General features: G+C 63.8%; 7 pseudogenes; all 7 read right to left on the bottom strand.

Annotated features, from left to right (window-relative positions):
- Window positions 1–208: 208 nt before the first annotated feature.
- Window positions 209–317, bottom strand: LOC142872642 (uncharacterized; annotated as a pseudogene).
- A 3,490-nt stretch (window positions 318–3,807) lies between these two features.
- On the bottom strand, window positions 3,808–3,916 carry LOC142872641 (uncharacterized; annotated as a pseudogene).
- Window positions 3,917–7,373: 3,457 nt separating this feature from the next.
- Window positions 7,374–7,482, bottom strand: LOC142872640 (uncharacterized; annotated as a pseudogene).
- A 3,466-nt stretch (window positions 7,483–10,948) lies between these two features.
- On the bottom strand, window positions 10,949–11,057 carry LOC142872639 (uncharacterized; annotated as a pseudogene).
- A 3,460-nt stretch (window positions 11,058–14,517) lies between these two features.
- Window positions 14,518–14,626, bottom strand: LOC142872638 (uncharacterized; annotated as a pseudogene).
- A 3,450-nt stretch (window positions 14,627–18,076) lies between these two features.
- LOC142872637 (uncharacterized) lies at window positions 18,077–18,185 on the bottom strand (annotated as a pseudogene).
- Window positions 18,186–21,645: 3,460 nt separating this feature from the next.
- On the bottom strand, window positions 21,646–21,754 carry LOC142872636 (uncharacterized; annotated as a pseudogene).
- Window positions 21,755–23,509: the final 1,755 nt, after the last annotated feature.

Below are 23,509 nucleotides of genomic sequence, written 5' to 3'. Positions count from 1 at the left end.
AGACCTGACAGTCCAGAAGCCACGCATGCTGCCGCGTGGCGGCGGTGTCGCGGCTCGGGACAAGAGGAGGCCCCACAGTGCGGGCTGGGGCGCCAGGCACCGCGGCGGGCGCTGAGGGTGGGGGTCACCCCCACTCGGGGCCGCCCCCGCACTCCCAGAAACGCGACAGAACCAGAGGCAAAAAAAAAAAAAAAAAAGAAGAAGAAGAAGCCTACGGCACCCGGTATTCCCGGGCGGTCTCCCATCCAAGTTCTAACCAGGCCCGACCCTGCTTAGCTTCCGAGATCGGGCGCGTTCGGGGTGGTGTGGCCGTGGACGGCGGAGGGCGCCCCTGCCCCGCTCAAGAAGCGGAGCCTCTCTGCGCTTCCCCGCCGCCTCCTCCCGCCCCAGGCCCCACGCCGGCGCTGACCCGCGCCGGGCCGGGCCTGTTGAGTTCGCCGGCCGGGTCCGGCGGGCTCCCAGGGACGGGGGTGACAGGCGGGGCGGGCAGGGAGCGGCGGGCCGGGGTTGGGGGCTGTCTCTCTATACACACACACTCACACTCAGTCTCTCACTCACACTCACACAAGATGCGCCTCCACGGCTGGACCCGCCAAGGTGGAGACCTTCCAGCCCCCCTCCTCTCCTCGCCTGGCCTCCTTCACCTCCCCGCCCCCACCCCCAGCGCCGCTGACTGCGCACGGGCGGGCGGGGCGCTCGCCCTTTGACCCCAGCCAGGGGCCGCCCTCCCCCACAACCCCTTTCAGCTGCTCCCCCCACCCTGTGGCCGGGCGGCCGCCTGTTCCCCCGGGCCAGGGCTGGGGCACAGCGCACGGGGGAGGGGAGCGAGTGTATGGGGCGTCTCTCTCTCTCTCTCTCTCTCTCTCTCTCTCTCTCTCTCTCTCTCTCTCTCTCTCTCTCTCTCGGGATGTGTCCCATGGGTGGGGTGGGGTGGCGTGGTTTGTGGGGCGCTGAAGAAATCAGTCCCCTCCATCTCCTCCCTCTGGAAAACCCCCGAGCCCTTGGAGAACTGCCGGCACCGCTTCGTGGGGGCCGGGACCCTCCTCTGTGTCCTCCTGTGGCCCAGTCCAAGGGGCCTGGGCCTGGCCGGGGCTGCATTGGACCCCGACCACCCTGGCGTGTGGACTCGCTAACAATTGGCGATTAGATATTGGATTCCAGCGTCATTGAGATCATTTCACTAATGAGTGCACCGGAAAGAGTTTCCTAATCCATCTGTGAGGGTGGCAACTGAAAGAGAATTTGAAAGCTGACAGAATAGGCGAGGAAAGGCATAGGAGATTTCCACACCCAGTAGGGAAGCCTTTCCCGAAATGGAAGAAAGAAAGGAGCAAACAGAGACACACCGGTAGCCCGCCCAGATCAGAGTCTGCCCCTGAGAGAAAGCACCCTGACCAGGTTCACCCGTGGGTGGGTGGCGAGCTAGCGGCATTCAGAAGAGCGAGGCCCGCAGTCTGTGCGGAAGACACCTGCACTCGGGTGTGTGTGGCGGCACAATTCCCAAGCAGCTCCAGATGTTAAACCAAGGAGAAGCCAGGGAGTTCCCAACGCCCCAGGTGTCCTCAGCCCACGACTGGCTGCTGTGGGAATGCGAAGCCCGGCTCCTTGTCTCAGAGCGGGGCAACGAGGAGGTGTGATGTCCACCCCAGGGTTCCTAGGAGGATCAGGCTGAAGCTGGGACTTGGCCTGAAAGTGTCCCCTCGCATGGCCACCCCCTTCCCCTTCCTGCTCCTCTACTCCTGGTGCCCCTCCATCCAGGGGCCAGACCTTAAAGAGTCACCCGCAAGAGAATCCTGGTCCCAAAGGAGCCTTCTGGGGGACCCGTGCTGAGAGAGGTTGTGGGCATGGCCCGCTGGGGCTCTGCCCGACCCAGGGCTGAGAGATGCAACCTCCCAGCTCTGGGTCCCTGCAGGAAGTGTTGGCAAGCACAGGGCCAGTCCTCCAAAGGCCCAGGTGCAGGGAGCCCAGGCCAAGCAGCCCGTGGAAGAAGCCACATGCTGTGCCACCCCGGGGAACACGACTGCAGGCCATGGCCCTTCCCGCCTCCTCCTCCTCCTCCTCCTCCTCCTCCTCCCACCCTGCCCCCGCCCCCGCCCCCACATGGCGCAGGGCCCAGAGACACCTCAGACACTTGCTACCCAAAGTGCAAAGGGCATCAGTTGCTCCTCCAAACCCCCCCCCCAGCCCAGCAGACCGCGTTGTCCAGCCAGCCCCCGGGCCTCCCTGGGGTGCCCAGCACAAAAGTGCAGACACCCACCGGACCCTCAATCTCAGTTTTCGGATGTTTTTGCCACTCTAAGGACCCGCAGGCCAGCTGGGCCTTCTGGCAGGACAGAGAGCCCCGGAATCCGACGTGGAGAGCTGGGTGTACGTCCCCATGAGGAGCCGGTCCCCACCTCCGCGGCTCCCCCCTTGCGGGGAGTGGCAGCCGCGGGGCCTCAGAGAAGACACCAGGCTGGGCCCCCGCGGCACAGCGGGAGCACGTCCCCCGCAGGCCACTTAGCGAGGGCGGCAGGCGGACGGTTGGGTTGCGCGAGACGCTGCGGCCACCCTGCTACCGGGTTCCTGGGAGGGCGTCCTGAAAGCAGCGTCCACACCAAGCCCTTGGAAGGCCCAGGCGACGGAGGAGCCCCGTCAGGCAGGGGCCGAGGACGGTGACAGGTGACAGGTGACAGGCCGGGCGGGAAGGAGTCAGTCAGGCAGGGGCCGAGGAGGAGACGGGCTGGGTAAGGGTTAGGGTTAGAGTCAGGGCACAAGTCACAATCGCAAAGACCTGGAAGTGACCCGAGTGCCCATCGACCCACGAGTGCGTCAATAAAATGTGGCGCGTGGACACCACGGAGTGCTATTCGGCTGTGAGGAACAGCGGTGAGAGGGCACCTCTCGTGGTTCTCCTGGCCAGAGCTGGAACCCGTTCCAGTAAGCCAGGTATCCCAAGAATGGACACACGAGCACCACGTGCTCGCGCTCACCGGCAAATGGGTACGAACCGATGGACACCTAAGTGGACACAGAGGAATCACCTTCATCGGGTGGGTGTCGGGCGGGCGTGGGGAGGGGATGGGCATACACATCCCTTAGGAACGGGGTGGGTGCGCACCCACTGGGGGATGGGCGCACTTGAAGCTCTGACCCGAGGGGGGAGGCGGGGAGAGGGCGATGTACCCGACCTTAACATTGGTGCCCCCACAATACGCTGGAACAACATGAGAGGTAAATGAATAAGAACACAGGGGGTAGGGGGGCACGGGCAACACATGTCACCTTAATACTTGGACTCCCATCATCTGCTTGAAAAGAGAGAGAAAAGAAAATGCAATACTAGAGATAAGAGACACTTTTTAAAAATAATGAATCCGAAGAGAAAAGTCAAAGGAGGCCTGTGGAGCAGGTCTGGGTGTGACTCCGGATCCCCCAACATCAGGTGCCACCACCAAAGATTCCTGCGTGTAGCCCATAGAACCCCAAAAGCAACGGGACGAGTTCTCGTCACATACTCCCTCAAAATGACATCCTGGCCTTCTTCTGCAACTCCCTCCCCTCTCAGACTCTCAAGGTTTCCTCCAGCGTGTCGGTTCCCACAGAGCAGACCTTTGGTCTGAGACCTGACAGTCCAGAAGCCACGCATGCTGCCGCGTGGCGGCGGTGTCGCGGCTCGGGACAAGAGGAGGCCCCACAGTGCGGGCTGGGGCGCCAGGCACCGCGGCGGGCGCTGAGGGTGGGGGTCACCCCCACCCGGGGCCGCCCCCGCACTCCCAGAAACGCGACAGAACCAGAGGCAAAAAAAAAAAAAAAAGAAGAAGAAGAAGCCTACGGCACCCGGTATTCCCGGGCGGTCTCCCATCCAAGTTCTAACCAGGCCCGACCCTGCTTAGCTTCCGAGATCGGGCGCGTTCGGGGTGGTGTGGCCGTGGACGGCGGAGGGCGCCCCTGCCCCGCTCAAGAAGCGGAGCCTCTCTGCGCTTCCCCGCCGCCTCCTCCCGCCCCAGGCCCCGTGCCGGCGCTGACCCGCGCCGGGCCGGGCCTGTTGAGTTCGCCGGCCGGGTCCGGCGGGCTCCCAGGGACGGGGGTGACAGGCGGGGCGGGCATGGAGCGGCGGGCCGGGGTTGGGGGCTGTCTCTCTATACACACACACTCACACTCAGTCGCTCACTCACACTCACACAAGATGCGCCTCCACGGCTGGACCCGCCAAGGTGGAGACCTGCCAGCCCCCCTCCTCTCCTCGCCTGGCCTCCTTCACCTCCCCGCCCCCACCCCCAGCGCCGCTGACTGCGCACGGGCGGGCGGGGCGCTCGCCCTTTGACCCCAGCCAGGGGCCGCCCTCCCCCACAACCCCTTTCAGCTGCTCCCCCCACCCTGTGGCCGGGCGGCCGCCTGTTCCCCCGGGCCAGGGCTGGGGCACAGCGCACGGGGGAGGGGAGCGAGTGTATGGGGCGTCTCTCTCTCTCTCGGGATGTGTCCCATGGGTGGGGTGGGGTGGCGTGGTTTGTGGGGCGCTGAAGAAATCAGTCCCCTCCATCTCCTCCCTCTGGAAAACCCCCGAGCCCTTGGAGAACTGCCGGCACCGCTTCGTGGGGGCCGGGACCCTCCTCTGTGTCCTCCTGTGGCCCAGTCCAAGGGACCTGGGCCTGGCCGGGGCTGCATTGGACCCCGACCACCCTGGCGTGTGGACTCGCTAACAATCGGCGATTAGATATTGGATTCCAGCGTCATTGAGGTCATTTCACTAATGAGTGCACCGGAAAGAGTTTCCTAATCCATCTGTGAGGGTGGCAACTGAAAGAGAATTTGAAAGCTGACAGAATAGGCGAGGAAAGGCATAGGAGATTTCCACACCCAGTAGGGAAGCCTTTCCCGAAATGGAAGAAAGAAAGGAGCAAACAGAGACACACCGGTAGCCCGCCCGGATCAGAGTCTGCCCCTGAGAGAAAGCACCCTGACCAGGTTCACCCGTGGGTGGGTGGCGAGCTAGCGGCATTCAGAAGAGCGAGGCCCGCAGTCTGTGCAGAAGACACCTGCACTCGGGTGTGTGTGGCGGCACAATTCCCAAGCAGCTCCAGATGTTAAACCAAGGAGAAGCCAGGGAGTTCCCAACGCCCCAGGTGTCCTCAGCCCACGACTGGCTGCTGTGGGAATGCGAAGCCCGGCTCCTTGTCTCAGAGCGGGGCAACCAGGAGGTGTGATGTCCACCCCGGGGTTCCTAGGAGGATCAGGCTGAAGCTGGGACTTGGCCTGAAAGTGTCCCCTCGCATGGCCACCCCCTTCCCCTTCCTGCTCCTCTACTCCTGGTGCCCCTCCATCCAGGGGCCAGACCTTAAAGAGTCACCCGCAAGAGAATCCTGGTCCCAAAGGAGCCTTCTGGGGGACCCGTGCTGAGAGAGGTTGTGGGCATGGCCCGCTGGGGCTCTGCCCGACCCAGGGCTGAGAGATGCAACCTCCCAGCTCTGGGTCCCTGCAGGAAGTGTTGGCAAGCACAGGGCCAGTCCTCCAAAGGCCCAGGTGCAGGGAGCCCAGGCCAAGCAGCCCGTGGAAGAAGCCACATGCTGTGCCACCCCGGGGAACACGACTGCAGGCCACGGCCCTTCCCGCCTCCTCCTCCTCCTCCTCCTCCTCCTCCTCCTCCTCCTCCCACCCTGCCCCCGCCCCCGCCCCCACATGGCGCAGGGCCCAGAGACACCTCAGACACTTGCTACCCAAAGTGCAAAGGGCATCAGTTGCTCCTCCAAACCCCCCCCCCAGCCCAGCAGACCGCGTTGTCCAGCCAGCCCCCGGGCCTCCCTGGGGTGCCCAGCACAAAAGTGCAGACACCCACCGGACCCTCAATCTCAGTTTTCGGATGTTTTTGCCACTCTAAGGACCCGCAGGCCAGCTGGGCCTTCTGGCAGGACAGAGAGCCCCGGAATCCGACGTGGAGAGCTGGGTGTACGTCCCCATGAGGAGCCGGTCCCCACCTCCGCGGCTCCCCCCTTGCGGGGAGTGGCAGCCGCGGGGCCTCAGAGAAGACACCAGGCTGGGCCCCCGCGGCACAGCGGGAGCACGTCCCCCGCAGGCCACTTAGCGAGGGCGGCAGGCGGACGGTTGGGTTGCTGGGTGGCGCGAGACGCTGCGGCCACCCTGCTACCGGGTTCCTGGGAGGGCGTCCTGGAAGCAGCGTCCACACCAAGCCCTTGGAAGGCCCAGGCGACGGAGGAGCCCCGTCAGGCAGGGGCCGAGGACGGTGACAGGTGACAGGTGACAGGCCGGGCGGGAAGGAGTCAGTCAGGCAGGGGCCGAGGAGGAGACGGGCTGGGTAAGGGTTAGGGTTAGAGTCAGGGCACAAGTCACAATCGCAAAGACCTGGAAGTGACCCGAGTGCCCATCGACCCACGAGTGCGTCAATAAAATGTGGCGCGTGGACACCACGGAGTGCTATTCGGCTGTGAGGAACAGCGGTGAGAGGGCACCTCTCGTGGTTCTCCTGGCCAGAGCTGGAACCCGTTCCAGTAAGCCAGGTATCCCAAGAATGGACACACGAGCACCACGTGCTCGCGCTCACCGGCAAATGGGTACGAACCGATGGACACCTAAGTGGACACAGAGGAATCACCTTCATCGGGTGGGTGTCGGGCGGGCGTGGGGAGGGGATGGGCATACACATCCCTTAGGAACGGGGTGGGTGCGCACCCACTGGGGGATGGGCGCACTTGAAGCTCTGACCCGAGGGGGGAGGCGGGGAGAGGGCGATGTACCCGACCTTAACATTGGTGCCCCCACAATACGCTGGAACAACATGAGAGGTAAATGAATAAGAACACAGGGGGTAGGGGGGCACGGGCAACACATGTCACCTTAATACTTGGACTCCCATCATCTGCTTGAAAAGAGAGAGAAAAGAAAATGCAATACTAGAGATAAGAGACACTTTTTAAAAATAATGAATCCGAAGAGAAAAGTCAAAGGAGGCCTGTGGAGCAGGTCTGGGTGTGACTCCGGATCCCCCAACATCAGGTGCCACCACCAAAGATTCCTGCGTGTAGCCCATAGAACCCCAAAAGCAACGGGACGAGTTCTGGTCACATACTCCCTCAAAATGACATCCTGGCCTTCTTCTGCAACTCCCTCCCCTCTCAGACTCTCAAGGTTTCCTCCAGCGTGTCGGTTCCCACAGAGCAGACCTTTGGTCTGAGACCTGACAGTCCAGAAGCCACGCATGCTGCCGCGTGGCGGCGGTGTCGCGGCTCGGGACAAGAGGAGGCCCCACAGTGCGGGCTGGGGCGCCAGGCACCGCGGCGGGCGCTGAGGGTGGGGGTCACCCCCACCCGGGGCCGCCCCCGCACTCCCAGAAACGCGACAGAACCAGAGGCAAAAAAAAAAAAAAAAGAAGAAGAAGAAGCCTACGGCACCCGGTATTCCCGGGCGGTCTCCCATCCAAGTTCTAACCAGGCCCGACCCTGCTTAGCTTCCGAGATCGGGCGCGTTCGGGGTGGTGTGGCCGTGGACGGCGGAGGGCGCCCCTGCCCCGCTCAAGAAGCGGAGCCTCTCTGCGCTTCCCCGCCGCCTCCTCCCGCCCCAGGCCCCGCGCCGGCGCTGACCCGCGCCGGGCCGGGCCTGTTGAGTTCGCCGGCCGGGTCCGGCGGGCTCCCAGGGACGGGGGTGACAGGCGGGGCGGGCAGGGAGCGGCGGGCCGGGGTTGGGGGCTGTCTCTCTATACACACACACTCACACTCAGTCTCTCACTCACACTCACACAAGATGCGCCTCCACGGCTGGACCCGCCAAGGTGGAGACCTTCCAGCCCCCCTCCTCTCCTCGCCTGGCCTCCTTCACCTCCCCGCCCCCACCCCCAGCGCCGCTGACTGCGCACGGGCGGGCGGGGCGCTCGCCCTTTGACCCCAGCCAGGGGCCGCCCTCAACCACAACCCCTTTCAGCTGCTCCCCCCACCCTGTGGCCGGGCGGCCGCCTGTTCCCCCGGGCCAGGGCTGGGGCACAGCGCACGGGGGAGGGGAGCGAGTGTATGGGGCGTCTCTCTCTCTCTCTCTCGGGATGTGTCCCATGGGTGGGGTGGGGTGGCGTGGTTTGTGGGGCGCTGAAGAAATCAGTCCCCTCCATCTCCTCCCTCTGGAAAACCCCCGAGCCCTTGGAGAACTGCCGGCAACGCTACCGTGGGGGCCGGGATCCTCCTCTGTGTCCTCCTGTGGCCCAGTCCAAGGGGCCTGGGCCTGGCCGGGGCTGCATTGGACCCCAACCACCCTGGCGTGTGGACTCGCTAACAATCGGCGATTAGATATTGGATTCCAGCGTCATTGAGGTCATTTCACTAATGAGTGCACCGGAAAGAGTTTCCTAATCCATCTGTGAGAGTGGCAACTGAAAGAGAATTTGAAAGCTGACAGAATAGGCGAGGAAAGGCATAGGAGATTTCCACACCCAGTAGGGAAGCCTTTCCCGAAATGGAAGAAAGAAAGGAGCAAACAGAGACACACCGGTAGCCCGCCCGGATCAGAGTCTGCCCCTGAGAGAAAGCACCCTGACCAGGTTCACCCGTGGGTGGGTGGCGAGCTAGCGGCATTCAGAAGAGCGAGGCCCGCAGTCTGTGCAGAAGACACCTGCACTCGGGTGTGTGTGGCGGCACAATTCCCAAGCAGCTCCAGATGTTAAACCAAGGAGAAGCCAGGGAGTTCCCAACGCCCCAGGTGTCCTCAGCCCACGACTGGCTGCTGTGGGAATGCGAAGCCCGGCTCCTTGTCTCAGAGCGGGGCAACCAGGAGGTGTGATGTCCACCCCGGGGTTCCTAGGAGGATCAGGCTGAAGCTGGGACTTGGCCTGAAAGTGTCCCCTCACATGGCCACCCCCTTCCCCTTCCTGCTCCTCTACTCCTGGTGCCCCTCCATCCAGGGGCCAGACCTTAAAGAGTCACCCGCAAGAGAATCCTGGTCCCAAAGGAGCCTTCTGGGGGACCCGTGCTGAGAGAGGTTGTGGGCATGGCCCGCTGGGGCTCTGCCCGACCCAGGGCTGAGAGATGCAACCTCCCAGCTCTGGGTCCCTGCAGGAAGTGTTGGCAAGCACAGGGCCAGTCCTCCAAAGGCCCAGGTGCAGGGAGCCCAGGCCAAGCAGCCCGTGGAAGAAGCCACATGCTGTGCCACCCCGGGGAACACGACTGCAGGCCACGGCCCTTCCCGCCTCCTCCTCCTCCTCCTCCTCCTCCTCCTCCTCCTCCTCCTCCTCCTCCTCCCACCCTGCCCCCGCCCCCGCCCCCACATGGCGCAGGGCCCAGAGACACCTCAGACACTTGCTACCCAAAGTGCAAAGGGCATCAGTTGCTCCTCCAAACCCCCCCCCAGCCCAGCAGACCGCGTTGTCCAGCCAGCCCCCGGGCCTCCCTGGGGTGCCCAGCACAAAAGTGCAGACACCCACCGGACCCTCAATCTCAGTTTTCGGATGTTTTTGCCACTCTAAGGACCCGCAGGCCAGCTGGGCCTTCTGGCAGGACAGAGAGCCCCGGAATCCGACGTGGAGAGCTGGGTGTACGTCCCCATGAGGAGCCGGTCCCCACCTCCGCGGCTCCCCCCTTGCGGGGAGTGGCAGCCGCGGGGCCTCAGAGAAGACACCAGGCTGGGCCCCCGCGGCACAGCGGGAGCACGTCCCCCGCAGGCCACTTAGCGAGGGCGGCAGGCGGACGGTTGGGTTGCGCGAGACGCTGCGGCCACCCTGCTACCGGGTTCCTGGGAGGGCGTCCTGGAAGCAGCGTCCACACCAAGCCCTTGGAAGGCCCAGGCGACGGAGGAGCCCCGTCAGGCAGGGGCCGAGGACGGTGACAGGTGACAGGTGACAGGCCGGGCGGGAAGGAGTCAGTCAGGCAGGGGCCGAGGAGGAGACGGGCTGGGTAAGGGTTAGGGTTAGAGTCAGGGCACAAGTCACAATCGCAAAGACCTGGAAGTGACCCGAGTGCCCATCGACCCACGAGTGCGTCAATAAAATGTGGCGCGTGGACACCACGGAGTGCTATTCGGCTGTGAGGAACAGCGGTGAGAGGGCACCTCTCGTGGTTCTCCTGGCCAGAGCTGGAACCCGTTCCAGTAAGCCAGGTATCCCAAGAATGGACACACGAGCACCACGTGCTCGCGCTCACCGGCAAATGGGTACGAACCGATGGACACCTAAGTGGACACAGAGGAATCACCTTCATCGGGTGGGTGTCGGGCGGGCGTGGGGAGGGGATGGGCATACACATCCCTTAGGAACGGGGTGGGTGCGCACCCACTGGGGGATGGGCGCACTTGAAGCTCTGACCCGAGGGGGGAGGCGGGGAGAGGGCGATGTACCCGACCTTAACATTGGTGCCCCCACAATACGCTGGAACAACATGAGAGGTAAATGAATAAGAACACAGGGGGTAGGGGGGCACGGGCAACACATGTCACCTTAATACTTGGACTCCCATCATCTGCTTGAAAAGAGAGAGAAAAGAAAATGCAATACTAGAGATAAGAGACACTTTTTAAAAATAATGAATCCGAAGAGAAAAGTCAAAGGAGGCCTGTGGAGCAGGTCTGGGTGTGACTCCGGATCCCCCAACATCAGGTGCCACCACCAAAGATTCCTGCGTGTAGCCCATAGAACCCCAAAAGCAACGGGACGAGTTCTGGTCACATACTCCCTCAAAATGACATCCTGGCCTTCTTCTGCAACTCCCTCCCCTCTCAGACTCTCAAGGTTTCCTCCAGCGTGTCGGTTCCCACAGAGCAGACCTTTGGTCTGAGACCTGACAGTCCAGAAGCCACGCATGCTGCCGCGTGGCGGCGGTGTCGCGGCTCGGGACAAGAGGAGGCCCCACAGTGCGGGCTGGGGCGCCAGGCACCGCGGCGGGCGCTGAGGGTGGGGGTGACCCCCACCCGGGGCCGCCCCCGCACTCCCAGAAACACGACAGAACCAGAGGCAAAAAAAAAAAAAAAAAGAAGAAGAAGAAGCCTACGGCACCCGGTATTCCCGGGCGGTCTCCCATCCAAGTTCTAACCAGGCCCGACCCTGCTTAGCTTCCGAGATCGGGCGCGTTCGGGGTGGTGTGGCCGTGGACGGCGGAGGGCGCCCCTGCCCCGCTCAAGAAGCGGAGCCTCTCTGCGCTTCCCCGCCGCCTCCTCCCGCCCCAGGCCCCGCGCCGGCGCTGACCCGCGCCGGGCCGGGCCTGTTGAGTTCGCCGGCCGGGTCCGGCGGGCTCCCAGGGACGGGGGTGACAGGCGGGGCGGGCAGGGAGCGGCGGGCCGGGGTTGGGGGCTGTCTCTCTATACACACACACTCACACTCAGTCTCTCACTCACACTCACACAAGATGCGCCTCCACGGCTGGACCCGCCAAGGTGGAGACCTTCCAGCCCCCCTCCTCTCCTCGCCTGGCCTCCTTCACCTCCCCGCCCCCACCCCCAGCGCCGCTGACTGCGCGCGGGCGGGCGGGGCGCTCGCCCTTTGACCCCAGCCAGGGGCCGCCCTCCCCCACAACCCCTTTCAGCTGCTCCCCCCACCCTGTGGCCGGGCGGCCGCCTGTTCCCCCGGGCCAGGGCTGGGGCACAGCGCACGGGGGAGGGGAGCGAGTGTATGGGGCGTCTCTCTCTCTCTCTCTCTCGGGATGTGTCCCATGGGTGGGGTGGGGTGGCGTGGTTTGTGGGGCGCTGAAGAAATCAGTCCCCTCCATCTCCTCCCTCTGGAAAACCCCCGAGCCCTTGGAGAACTGCCGGCAACGCTACCGTGGGGGCCGGGACCCTCCTCTGTGTCCTCCTGTGGCCCAGTCCAAGGGGCCTGGGCCTGGCCGGGGCTGCATTGGACCCCAACCACCCTGGCGTGTGGACTCGCTAACAATCGGCGATTAGATATTGGATTCCAGCGTCATTGAGGTCATTTCACTAATGAGTGCACCGGAAAGAGTTTCCTAATCCATCTGTGAGGGTGGCAACTGAAAGAGAATTTGAAAGCTGACAGAATAGGCGAGGAAAGGCATAGGAGATTTCCACACCCAGTAGGGAAGCCTTTCCCGAAATGGAAGAAAGAAAGGAGCAAACAGAGACACACCGGTAGCCCGCCCGGATCAGAGTCTGCCCCTGAGAGAAAGCACCCTGACCAGGTTCACCCGTGGGTGGGTGGCGAGCTAGCGGCATTCAGAAGAGCGAGGCCCGCAGTCTGTGCAGAAGACACCTGCACTCGGGTGTGTGTGGCGGCACAATTCCCAAGCAGCTCCAGATGTTAAACCAAGGAGAAGCCAGGGAGTTCCCAACGCCCCAGGTGTCCTCAGCCCACGACTGGCTGCTGTGGGAATGCGAAGCCCGGCTCCTTGTCTCAGAGCGGGGCAACCAGGAGGTGTGATGTCCACCCCGGGGTTCCTAGGAGGATCAGGCTGAAGCTGGGACTTGGCCTGAAAGTGTCCCCTCGCATGGCCACCCCCTTCCCCTTCCTGCTCCTCTACTCCTGGTGCCCCTCCATCCAGGGGCCAGACCTTAAAGAGTCACCCGCAAGAGAATCCTGGTCCCAAAGGAGCCTTCTGGGGGACCCGTGCTGAGAGAGGTTGTGGGCATGGCCCGCTGGGGCTCTGCCCGACCCAGGGCTGAGAGATGCAACCTCCCAGCTCTGGGTCCCTGCAGGAAGTGTTGGCAAGCACAGGGCCAGTCCTCCAAAGGCCCAGGTGCAGGGAGCCCAGGCCAAGCAGCCCGTGGAAGAAGCCACCTGCTGTGCCACCCCGGGGAACACGACTGCAGGCCACGGCCCTTCCCGCCTCCTCCTCCTCCTCCTCCTCCTCCTCCTCCTCCTCCTCCTCCTCCCACCCTGCCCCCGCCCCCGCCCCCACATGGCGCAGGGCCCAGAGACACCTCAGACACTTGCTACCCAAAGTGCAAAGGGCATCAGTTGCTCCTCCAAACCCCCCCCCAGCCCAGCAGACCGCGTTGTCCAGCCAGCCCCCGGGCCTCCCTGGGGTGCCCAGCACAAAAGTGCAGACACCCACCGGACCCTCAATCTCAGTTTTCGGATGTTTTTGCCACTCTAAGGACCCGCAGGCCAGCTGGGCCTTCTGGCAGGACAGAGAGCCCCGGAATCCGACGTGGAGAGCTGGGTGTACGTCCCCATGAGGAGCCGGTCCCCACCTCCGCGGCTCCCCCCTTGCGGGGAGTGGCAGCCGCGGGGCCTCAGAGAAGACACCAGGCTGGGCCCCCGCGGCACAGCGGGAGCACGTCCCCCGCAGGCCACTTAGCGAGGGCGGCAGGCGGACGGTTGGGTTGCGCGAGACGCTGCGGCCACCCTGCTACCGGGTTCCTGGGAGGGCGTCCTGAAAGCAGCGTCCACACCAAGCCCTTGGAAGGCCCAGGCGACGGAGGAGCCCCGTCAGGCAGGGGCCGAGGACGGTGACAGGTGACAGGTGACAGGCCGGGCGGGAAGGAGTCAGTCAGGCAGGGGCCGAGGAGGAGACGGGCTGGGTAAGGGTTAGGGTTAGAGTCAGGGCACAAGTCACAATCGCAAAGACCTGGAAGTGACCCGAGTGCCCATCGACCCACGAGTGCGTCAATAAAATGTGGCGCGTGGACACCACGGAGTGCTATTCGGCTGTGAGGAACAGCGGTGAGAGGGCACCTCTCGTGGTTCTCCTGGCCAGAGCTGGAACCCGTTCCAGTAAGCCAGGTATCCCAAGAATGGACACACGAGCACCACGTGCTCGCGCTCACCGGCAAATGGGTACGAACCGATGGACACCTAAGTGGACACAGAGGAATCACCTTCATCGGGTGGGTGTCGGGCGGGCGTGGGGAGGGGATGGGCATACACATCCCTTAGGAACGGGGTGGGTGCGCACCCACTGGGGGATGGGCGCACTTGAAGCTCTGACCCGAGGGGGGAGGCGGGGAGAGGGCGATGTACCCGACCTTAACATTGGTGCCCCCACAATACGCTGGAACAACATGAGAGGTAAATGAATAAGAACACAGGGGGTAGGGGGGCACGGGCAACACATGTCACCTTAATACTTGGACTCCCATCATCTGCTTGAAAAGAGAGAGAAAAGAAAATGCAATACTAGAGATAAGAGACACTTTTTAAAAATAATGAATCCGAAGAGAAAAGTCAAAGGAGGCCTGTGGAGCAGGTCTGGGTGTGACTCCGGATCCCCCAACATCAGGTGCCACCACCAAAGATTCCTGCGTGTAGCCCATAGAACCCCAAAAGCAACGGGACGAGTTCTGGTCACATACTCCCTCAAAATGACATCCTGGCCTTCTTCTGCAACTCCCTCCCCTCTCAGACTCTCAAGGTTTCCTCCAGCGTGTCGGTTCCCACAGAGCAGACCTTTGGTCTGAGACCTGACAGTCCAGAAGCCACGCATGCTGCCGCGTGGCGGCGGTGTCGCGGCTCGGGACAAGAGGAGGCCCCACAGTGCGGGCTGGGGCGCCAGGCACCGCGGCGGGCGCTGAGGGTGGGGGTCACCCCCACCCGGGGCCGCCCCCGCACTCCCAGAAACGCGACAGAACCAGAGGCAAAAAAAAAAAAAAAGAAGAAGAAGAAGCCTACGGCACCCGGTATTCCCGGGCGGTCTCCCATCCAAGTTCTAACCAGGCCCGACCCTGCTTAGCTTCCGAGATCGGGCGCGTTCGGGGTGGTGTGGCCGTGGACGGCGGAGGGCGCCCCTGCCCCGCTCAAGAAGCGGAGCCTCTCTGCGCTTCCCCGCCGCCTCCTCCCGCCCCAGGCCCCGCGCCGGCGCTGACCCGCGCCGGGCCGGGCCTGTTGAGTTCGCCGGCCGGGTCCGGCGGGCTCCCAGGGACGGGGGTGACAGGCGGGGCGGGCAGGGAGCGGCGGGCCGGGGTTGGGGGCTGTCTCTCTATACACACACACTCACACTCAGTCTCTCACTCACACTCACACAAGATGCGCCTCCACGGCTGGACCCGCCAAGGTGGAGACCTTCCAGCCCCCCTCCTCTCCTCGCCTGGCCTCCTTCACCTCCCCGCCCCCACCCCCAGCGCCGCTGACTGCGCGCGGGCGGGCGGGGCGCTCGCCCTTTGACCCCAGCCAGGGGCCGCCCTCCCCCACAACCCCTTTCAGCTGCTCCCCCCACCCTGTGGCCGGGCGGCCGCCTGTTCCCCCGGGCCAGGGCTGGGGCACAGCGCACGGGGGAGGGGAGCGAGTGTATGGGGCGTCTCTCTCTCTCTCTCGGGATGTGTCCCATGGGTGGGGTGGGGTGGCGTGGTTTGTGGGGCGCTGAAGAAATCAGTCCCCTCCATCTCCTCCCTCTGGAAAACCCCCGAGCCCTTGGAGAACTGCCGGCACCGCTTCGTGGGGGCCGGGACCCTCCTCTGTGTCCTCCTGTGGCCCAGTCCAAGGGACCTGGGCCTGGCCGGGGCTGCATTGGACCCCGACCACCCTGGCGTGTGGACTCGCTAACAATCGGCGATTAGATATTGGATTCCAGCGTCATTGAGGTCATTTCACTAATGAGTGCACCGGAAAGAGTTTCCTAATCCATCTGTGAGGGTGGCAACTGAAAGAGAATTTGAAAGCTGACAGAATAGGCGAGGAAAGGCATAGGAGATTTCCACACCCAGTAGGGAAGCCTTTCCCGAAATGGAAGAAAGAAAGGAGCAAACAGAGACACACCGGTAGCCCGCCCGGATCAGAGTCTGCCCCTGAGAGAAAGCACCCTGACCAGGTTCACCCGTGGGTGGGTGGCGAGCTAGCGGCATTCAGAAGAGCGAGGCCCGCAGTCTGTGCAGAAGACACCTGCACTCGGGTGTGTGTGGCGGCACAATTCCCAAGCAGCTCCAGATGTTAAACCAAGGAGAAGCCAGGGAGTTCCCAACGCCCCAGGTGTCCTCAGCCCACGACTGGCTGCTGTGGGAATGCGAAGCCCGGCTCCTTGTCTCAGAGCGGGGCAACCAGGAGGTGTGATGTCCACCCCGGGGTTCCTAGGAGGATCAGGCTGAAGCTGGGACTTGGCCTGAAAGTGTCCCCTCGCATGGCCACCCCCTTCCCCTTCCTGCTCCTCTACTCCTGGTGCCCCTCCATCCAGGGGCCAGACCTTAAAGAGTCACCCGCAAGAGAATCCTCGTCCCAAAGGAGCCTTCTGGGGGACCCGTGCTGAGAGAGGTTGTGGGCATGGCCCGCTGGGGCTCTGCCCGACCCAGGGCTGAGAGATGCAACCTCCCAGCTCTGGGTCCCTGCAGGAAGTGTTGGCAAGCACAGGGCCAGTCCTCCAAAGGCCCAGGTGCAGGGAGCCCAGGCCAAGCAGCCCGTGGAAGAAGCCACATGCTGTGCCACCCCGGGGAACACGACTGCAGGCCACGGCCCTTCCCGCCTCCTCCTCCTCCTCCTCCTCCTACTCCTCCTCCTCCTCCCACCCTGCCCCCGCCCCCGCCCCCACATGGCGCAGGGCCCAGAGACACCTCAGACACTTGCTACCCAAAGTGCAAAGGGCATCAGTTGCTCCTCCAAACCCCCCCCCAGCCCAGCAGACCGCGTTGTCCAGCCAGCCCCCGGGCCTCCCTGGGGTGCCCAGCACAAAAGTGCAGACACCCACCGGACCCTCAATCTCAGTTTTCGGATGATTTTGCCACTCTAAGGACCCGCAGGCCAGCTGGGCCTTCTGGCAGGACAGAGAGCCCCGGAATCCGACGTGGAGAGCTGGGTGTACGTCCCCATGAGGAGCCGGTCCCCACCTCCGCGGCTCCCCCCTTGCGGGGAGTGGCAGCCGCGGGGCCTCAGAGAAGACACCAGGCTGGGCCCCCGCGGCACAGCGGGAGCACGTCCCCCGCAGGCCACTTAGCGAGGGCGGCAGGCGGACGGTTGGGTTGCGCGAGACGCTGCGGCCACCCTGCTACCGGGTTCCTGGGAGGGCGTCCTGGAAGCAGCGTCCACACCAAGCCCTTGGAAGGCCCAGGCGACGGAGGAGCCCCGTCAGGCAGGGGCCGAGGACGGTGACAGGTGACAGGTGACAGGCCGGGCGGGAAGGAGTCAGTCAGGCAGGGGCCGAGGAGGAGACGGGCTGGGTAAGGGTTAGGGTTAGAGTCAGGGCACAAGTCACAATCGCAAAGACCTGGAAGTGACCCGAGTGCCCATCGACCCACGAGTGCGTCAATAAAATGTGGCGCGTGGACACCACGGAGTGCTATTCGGCTGTGAGGAACAGCGGTGAGAGGGCACCTCTCGTGGTTCTCCTGGCCAGAGCTGGAACCCGTTCCAGTAAGCCAGGTATCCCAAGAATGGACACACGAGCACCACGTGCTCGCGCTCACCGGCAAATGGGTACGAACCGATGGACACCTAAGTGGACACAGAGGAATCACCTTCATCGGGTGGGTGTCGGGCGGGCGTGGGGAGGGGATGGGCATACACATCCCTTAGGAACGGGGTGGGTGCGCACCCACTGGGGGATGGGCGCACTTGAAGCTCTGACCCGAGGGGGGAGGCGGGGAGAGGGCGATGTACCCGACCTTAACATTGGTGCCCCCACAATACGCTGGAACAACATGAGAGGTAAATGAATAAGAACACAGGGGGTAGGGGGGCACGGGCAACACATGTCACCTTAATACTTGGACTCCCATCATCTGCTTGAAAAGAGAGAGAAAAGAAAATGCAATACTAGAGATAAGAGACACTTTTTAAAAATAATGAATCCGAAGAGAAAAGTCAAAGGAGGCCTGTGGAGCAGGTCTGGGTGTGACTCCGGATCCCCCAACATCAGGTGCCACCACCAAAGATTCCTGCGTGTAGCCCATAGAACCCCAAAAGCAACGGGACGAGTTCTGGTCACATACTCCCTCAAAATGACATCCTGGCCTTCTTCTGCAACTCCCTCCCCTCTCAGACTCTCAAGGTTTCCTCCAGCGTGTCGGTTCCCACAGAGCAGACCTTTGGTCTGAGACCTGACAGTCCAGAAGCCACGCATGCTGCCGCGTGGCGGCGGTGTCGCGGCTCGGGACAAGAGGAGGCCCCACAGTGCGGGCTGGGGCGCCAGGCACCGCGGCGGGCGCTGAGGGTGGGGGTGACCCCCACCCGGGGCCGCCCCCGCACTCCCAGAAACACGACAGAACCAGAGGCAAAAAAAAAAAAAAAAGAAGAAGAAGAAGCCTACGGCACCCGGTATTCCCGGGCGGTCTCCCATCCAAGTTCTAACCAGGCCCGACCCTGCTTAGCTTCCGAGATCGGGCGCGTTCGGGGTGGTGTGGCCGTGGACGGCGGAGGGCGCCCCTGCCCCGCTCAAGAAGCGGAGCCTCTCTGCGCTTCCCCGCCGCCTCCTCCCGCCCCAGGCCCCGCGCCGGCGCTGACCCGCGCCGGGCCGGGCCTGTTGAGTTCGCCGGCCGGGTCCGGCGGGCTCCCAGGGACGGGGGTGACAGGCGGGGCGGGCAGGGAGCGGCGGGCCGGGGTTGGGGGCTGTCTCTCTATACACACACACTCACACTCAGTCTCTCACTCACACTCACACAAGATGCGCCTCCACGGCTGGACCCGCCAAGGTGGAGACCTTCCAGCCCCCCTCCTCTCCTCGCCTGGCCTCCTTCACCTCCCCGCCCCCACCCCCAGCGCCGCTGACTGCGCGCGGGCGGGCGGGGCGCTCGCCCTTTGACCCCAGCCAGGGGCCGCCCTCCCCCACAACCCCTTTCAGCTGCTCCCCCCACCCTGTGGCCGGGCGGCCGCCTGTTCCCCCGGGCCAGGGCTGGGGCACAGCGCACGGGGGAGGGGAGCGAGTGTATGGGGCGTCTCTCTCTCTCTCTCTCTCGGGATGTGTCCCATGGGTGGGGTGGGGTGGCGTGGTTTGTGGGGCGCTGAAGAAATCAGTCCCCTCCATCTCCTCCCTCTGGAAAACCCCCGAGCCCTTGGAGAACTGCCGGCAACGCTACCGTGGGGGCCGGGACCCTCCTCTGTGTCCTCCTGTGGCCCAGTCCAAGGGGCCTGGGCCTGGCCGGGGCTGCATTGGACCCCAACCACCCTGGCGTGTGGACTCGCTAACAATCGGCGATTAGATATTGGATTCCAGCGTCATTGAGGTCATTTCACTAATGAGTGCACCGGAAAGAGTTTCCTAATCCATCTGTGAGGGTGGCAACTGAAAGAGAATTTGAAAGCTGACAGAATAGGCGAGGAAAGGCATAGGAGATTTCCACACCCAGTAGGGAAGCCTTTCCCGAAATGGAAGAAAGAAAGGAGCAAACAGAGACACACCGGTAGCCCGCCCGGATCAGAGTCTGCCCCTGAGAGAAAGCACCCTGACCAGGTTCACCCGTGGGTGGGTGGCGAGCTAGCGGCATTCAGAAGAGCGAGGCCCGCAGTCTGTGCAGAAGACACCTGCACTCGGGTGTGTGTGGCGGCACAATTCCCAAGCAGCTCCAGATGTTAAACCAAGGAGAAGCCAGGGAGTTCCCAACGCCCCAGGTGTCCTCAGCCCACGACTGGCTGCTGTGGGAATGCGAAGCCCGGCTCCTTGTCTCAGAGCGGGGCAACCAGGAGGTGTGATGTCCACCCCGGGGTTCCTAGGAGGATCAGGCTGAAGCTGGGACTTGGCCTGAAAGTGTCCCCTCGCATGGCCACCCCCTTCCCCTTCCTGCTCCTCTACTCCTGGTGCCCCTCCATCCAGGGGCCAGACCTTAAAGAGTCACCCGCAAGAGAATCCTGGTCCCAAAGGAGCCTTCTGGGGGACCCGTGCTGAGAGAGGTTGTGGGCATGGCCCGCTGGGGCTCTGCCCGACCCAGGGCTGAGAGATGCAACCTCCCAGCTCTGGGTCCCTGCAGGAAGTGTTGGCAAGCACAGGGCCAGTCCTCCAAAGGCCCAGGTGCAGGGAGCCCAGGCCAAGCAGCCCGTGGAAGAAGCCACCTGCTGTGCCACCCCGGGGAACACGACTGCAGGCCACGGCCCTTCCCGCCTCCTCCTCCTCCTCCTCCTCCTCCTCCTCCTCCTCCTCCTCCTCCCACCCTGCCCCCGCCCCCGCCCCCACATGGCGCAGGGCCCAGAGACACCTCAGACACTTGCTACCCAAAGTGCAAAGGGCATCAGTTGCTCCTCCAAACCCCCCCCCAGCCCAGCAGACCGCGTTGTCCAGCCAGCCCCCGGGCCTCCCTGGGGTGCCCAGCACAAAAGTGCAGACACCCACCGGACCCTCAATCTCAGTTTTCGGATGTTTTTGCCACTCTAAGGACCCGCAGGCCAGCTGGGCCTTCTGGCAGGACAGAGAGCCCCGGAATCCGACGTGGAGAGCTGGGTGTACGTCCCCATGAGGAGCCGGTCCCCACCTCCGCGGCTCCCCCCTTGCGGGGAGTGGCAGCCGCGGGGCCTCAGAGAAGACACCAGGCTGGGCCCCCGCGGCACAGCGGGAGCACGTCCCCCGCAGGCCACTTAGCGAGGGCGGCAGGCGGACGGTTGGGTTGCGCGAGACGCTGCGGCCACCCTGCTACCGGGTTCCTGGGAGGGCGTCCTGAAAGCAGCGTCCACACCAAGCCCTTGGAAGGCCCAGGCGACGGAGGAGCCCCGTCAGGCAGGGGCCGAGGACGGTGACAGGTGACAGGTGACAGGCCGGGCGGGAAGGAGTCAGTCAGGCAGGGGCCGAGGAGGAGACGGGCTGGGTAAGGGTTAGGGTTAGAGTCAGGGCACAAGTCACAATCGCAAAGACCTGGAAGTGACCCGAGTGCCCATCGACCCACGAGTGCGTCAATAAAATGTGGCGCGTGGACACCACGGAGTGCTATTCGGCTGTGAGGAACAGCGGTGAGAGGGCACCTCTCGTGGTTCTCCTGGCCAGAGCTGGAACCCGTTCCAGTAAGCCAGGTATCCCAAGAATGGACACACGAGCACCACGTGCTCGCGCTCACCGGCAAATGGGTACGAACCGATGGACACCTAAGTGGACACAGAGGAATCACCTTCATCGGGTGGGTGTCGGGCGGGCGTGGGGAGGGGATGGGCATACACATCCCTTAGGAACGGGGTGGGTGCGCACCCACTGGGGGATGGGCGCACTTGAAGCTCTGACCCGAGGGGGGAGGCGGGGAGAGGGCGATGTACCCGACCTTAACATTGGTGCCCCCACAATACGCTGGAACAACATGAGAGGTAAATGAATAAGAACACAGGGGGTAGGGGGGCACGGGCAACACATGTCACCTTAATACTTGGACTCCCATCATCTGCTTGAAAAGAGAGAGAAAAGAAAATGCAATACTAGAGATAAGAGACACTTTTTAAAAATAATGAATCCGAAGAGAAAAGTCAAAGGAGGCCTGTGGAGCAGGTCTGGGTGTGACTCCGGATCCCCCAACATCAGGTGCCACCACCAAAGATTCCTGCGTGTAGCCCATAGAACCCCAAAAGCAACGGGACGAGTTCTGGTCACATACTCCCTCAAAATGACATCCTGGCCTTCTTCTGCAACTCCCTCCCCTCTCAGACTCTCAAGGTTTCCTCCAGCGTGTCGGTTCCCACAGAGCAGACCTTTGGTCTGAGACCTGACAGTCCAGAAGCCACGCATGCTGCCGCGTGGCGGCGGTGTCGCGGCTCGGGACAAGAGGAGGCCCCACAGTGCGGGCTGGGGCGCCAGGCACCGCGGCGGGCGCTGAGGGTGGGGGTCACCCCCACCCGGGGCCGCCCCCGCACTCCCAGAAACGCGACAGAACCAGAGGCAAAAAAAAAAAAAAAGAAGAAGAAGAAGCCTACGGCACCCGGTATTCCCGGGCGGTCTCCCATCCAAGTTCTAACCAGGCCCGACCCTGCTTAGCTTCCGAGATCGGGCGCGTTCGGGGTGGTGTGGCCGTGGACGGCGGAGGGCGCCCCTGCCCCGCTCAAGAAGCGGAGCCTCTCTGCGCTTCCCCGCCGCCTCCTCCCGCCCCAGGCCCCGCGCCGGCGCTGACCCGCGCCGGGCCGGGCCTGTTGAGTTCGCCGGCCGGGTCCGGCGGGCTCCCAGGGACGGGGGTGACAGGCGGGGCGGGCAGGGAGCGGCGGGCCGGGGTTGGGGGCTGTCTCTCTATACACACACACTCACACTCAGTCTCTCACTCACACTCACACAAGATGCGCCTCCACGGCTGGACCCGCCAAGGTGGAGACCTTCCAGCCCCCCTCCTCTCCTCGCCTGGCCTCCTTCACCTCCCCGCCCCCACCCCCAGCGCCGCTGACTGCGCGCGGGCGGGCGGGGCGCTCGCCCTTTGACCCCAGCCAGGGGCCGCCCTCCCCCACAACCCCTTTCAGCTGCTCCCCCCACCCTGTGGCCGGGCGGCCGCCTGTTCCCCCGGGCCAGGGCTGGGGCACAGCGCACGGGGGAGGGGAGCGAGTGTATGGGGCGTCTCTCTCTCTCTCTCGGGATGTGTCCCATGGGTGGGGTGGGGTGGCGTGGTTTGTGGGGCGCTGAAGAAATCAGTCCCCTCCATCTCCTCCCTCTGGAAAACCCCCGAGCCCTTGGAGAACTGCCGGCACCGCTTCGTGGGGGCCGGGACCCTCCTCTGTGTCCTCCTGTGGCCCAGTCCAAGGGACCTGGGCCTGGCCGGGGCTGCATTGGACCCCGACCACCCTGGCGTGTGGACTCGCTAACAATCGGCGATTAGATATTGGATTCCAGCGTCATTGAGGTCATTTCACTAATGAGTGCACCGGAAAGAGTTTCCTAATCCATCTGTGAGGGTGGCAACTGAAAGAGAATTTGAAAGCTGACAGAATAGGCGAGGAAAGGCATAGGAGATTTCCACACCCAGTAGGGAAGCCTTTCCCGAAATGGAAGAAAGAAAGGAGCAAACAGAGACACACCGGTAGCCCGCCCGGATCAGAGTCTGCCCCTGAGAGAAAGCACCCTGACCAGGTTCACCCGTGGGTGGGTGGCGAGCTAGCGGCATTCAGAAGAGCGAGGCCCGCAGTCTGTGCAGAAGACACCTGCACTCGGGTGTGTGTGGCGGCACAATTCCCAAGCAGCTCCAGATGTTAAACCAAGGAGAAGCCAGGGAGTTCCCAACGCCCCAGGTGTCCTCAGCCCACGACTGGCTGCTGTGGGAATGCGAAGCCCGGCTCCTTGTCTCAGAGCGGGGCAACCAGGAGGTGTGATGTCCACCCCGGGGTTCCTAGGAGGATCAGGCTGAAGCTGGGACTTGGCCTGAAAGTGTCCCCTCGCATGGCCACCCCCTTCCCCTTCCTGCTCCTCTACTCCTGGTGCCCCTCCATCCAGGGGCCAGACCTTAAAGAGTCACCCGCAAGAGAATCCTCGTCCCAAAGGAGCCTTCTGGGGGACCCGTGCTGAGAGAGGTTGTGGGCATGGCCCGCTGGGGCTCTGCCCGACCCAGGGCTGAGAGATGCAACCTCCCAGCTCTGGGTCCCTGCAGGAAGTGTTGGCAAGCACAGGGCCAGTCCTCCAAAGGCCCAGGTGCAGGGAGCCCAGGCCAAGCAGCCCGTGGAAGAAGCCACATGCTGTGCCACCCCGGGGAACACGACTGCAGGCCACGGCCCTTCCCGCCTCCTCCTCCTCCTCCTCCTCCTACTCCTCCTCCTCCTCCCACCCTGCCCCCGCCCCCGCCCCCACATGGCGCAGGG

The sequence above is a fragment of the Microcebus murinus genome, chromosome 8 (genome assembly GCF_040939455.1).
Source record: "Microcebus murinus isolate Inina chromosome 8, M.murinus_Inina_mat1.0, whole genome shotgun sequence".
In the NCBI taxonomy this organism is placed as follows: Eukaryota; Metazoa; Chordata; class Mammalia; order Primates; family Cheirogaleidae; genus Microcebus; species Microcebus murinus.
Note: the sequence above shows the minus strand (reverse complement) of the source record. Positions and strands in the feature narration are given on the sequence as shown.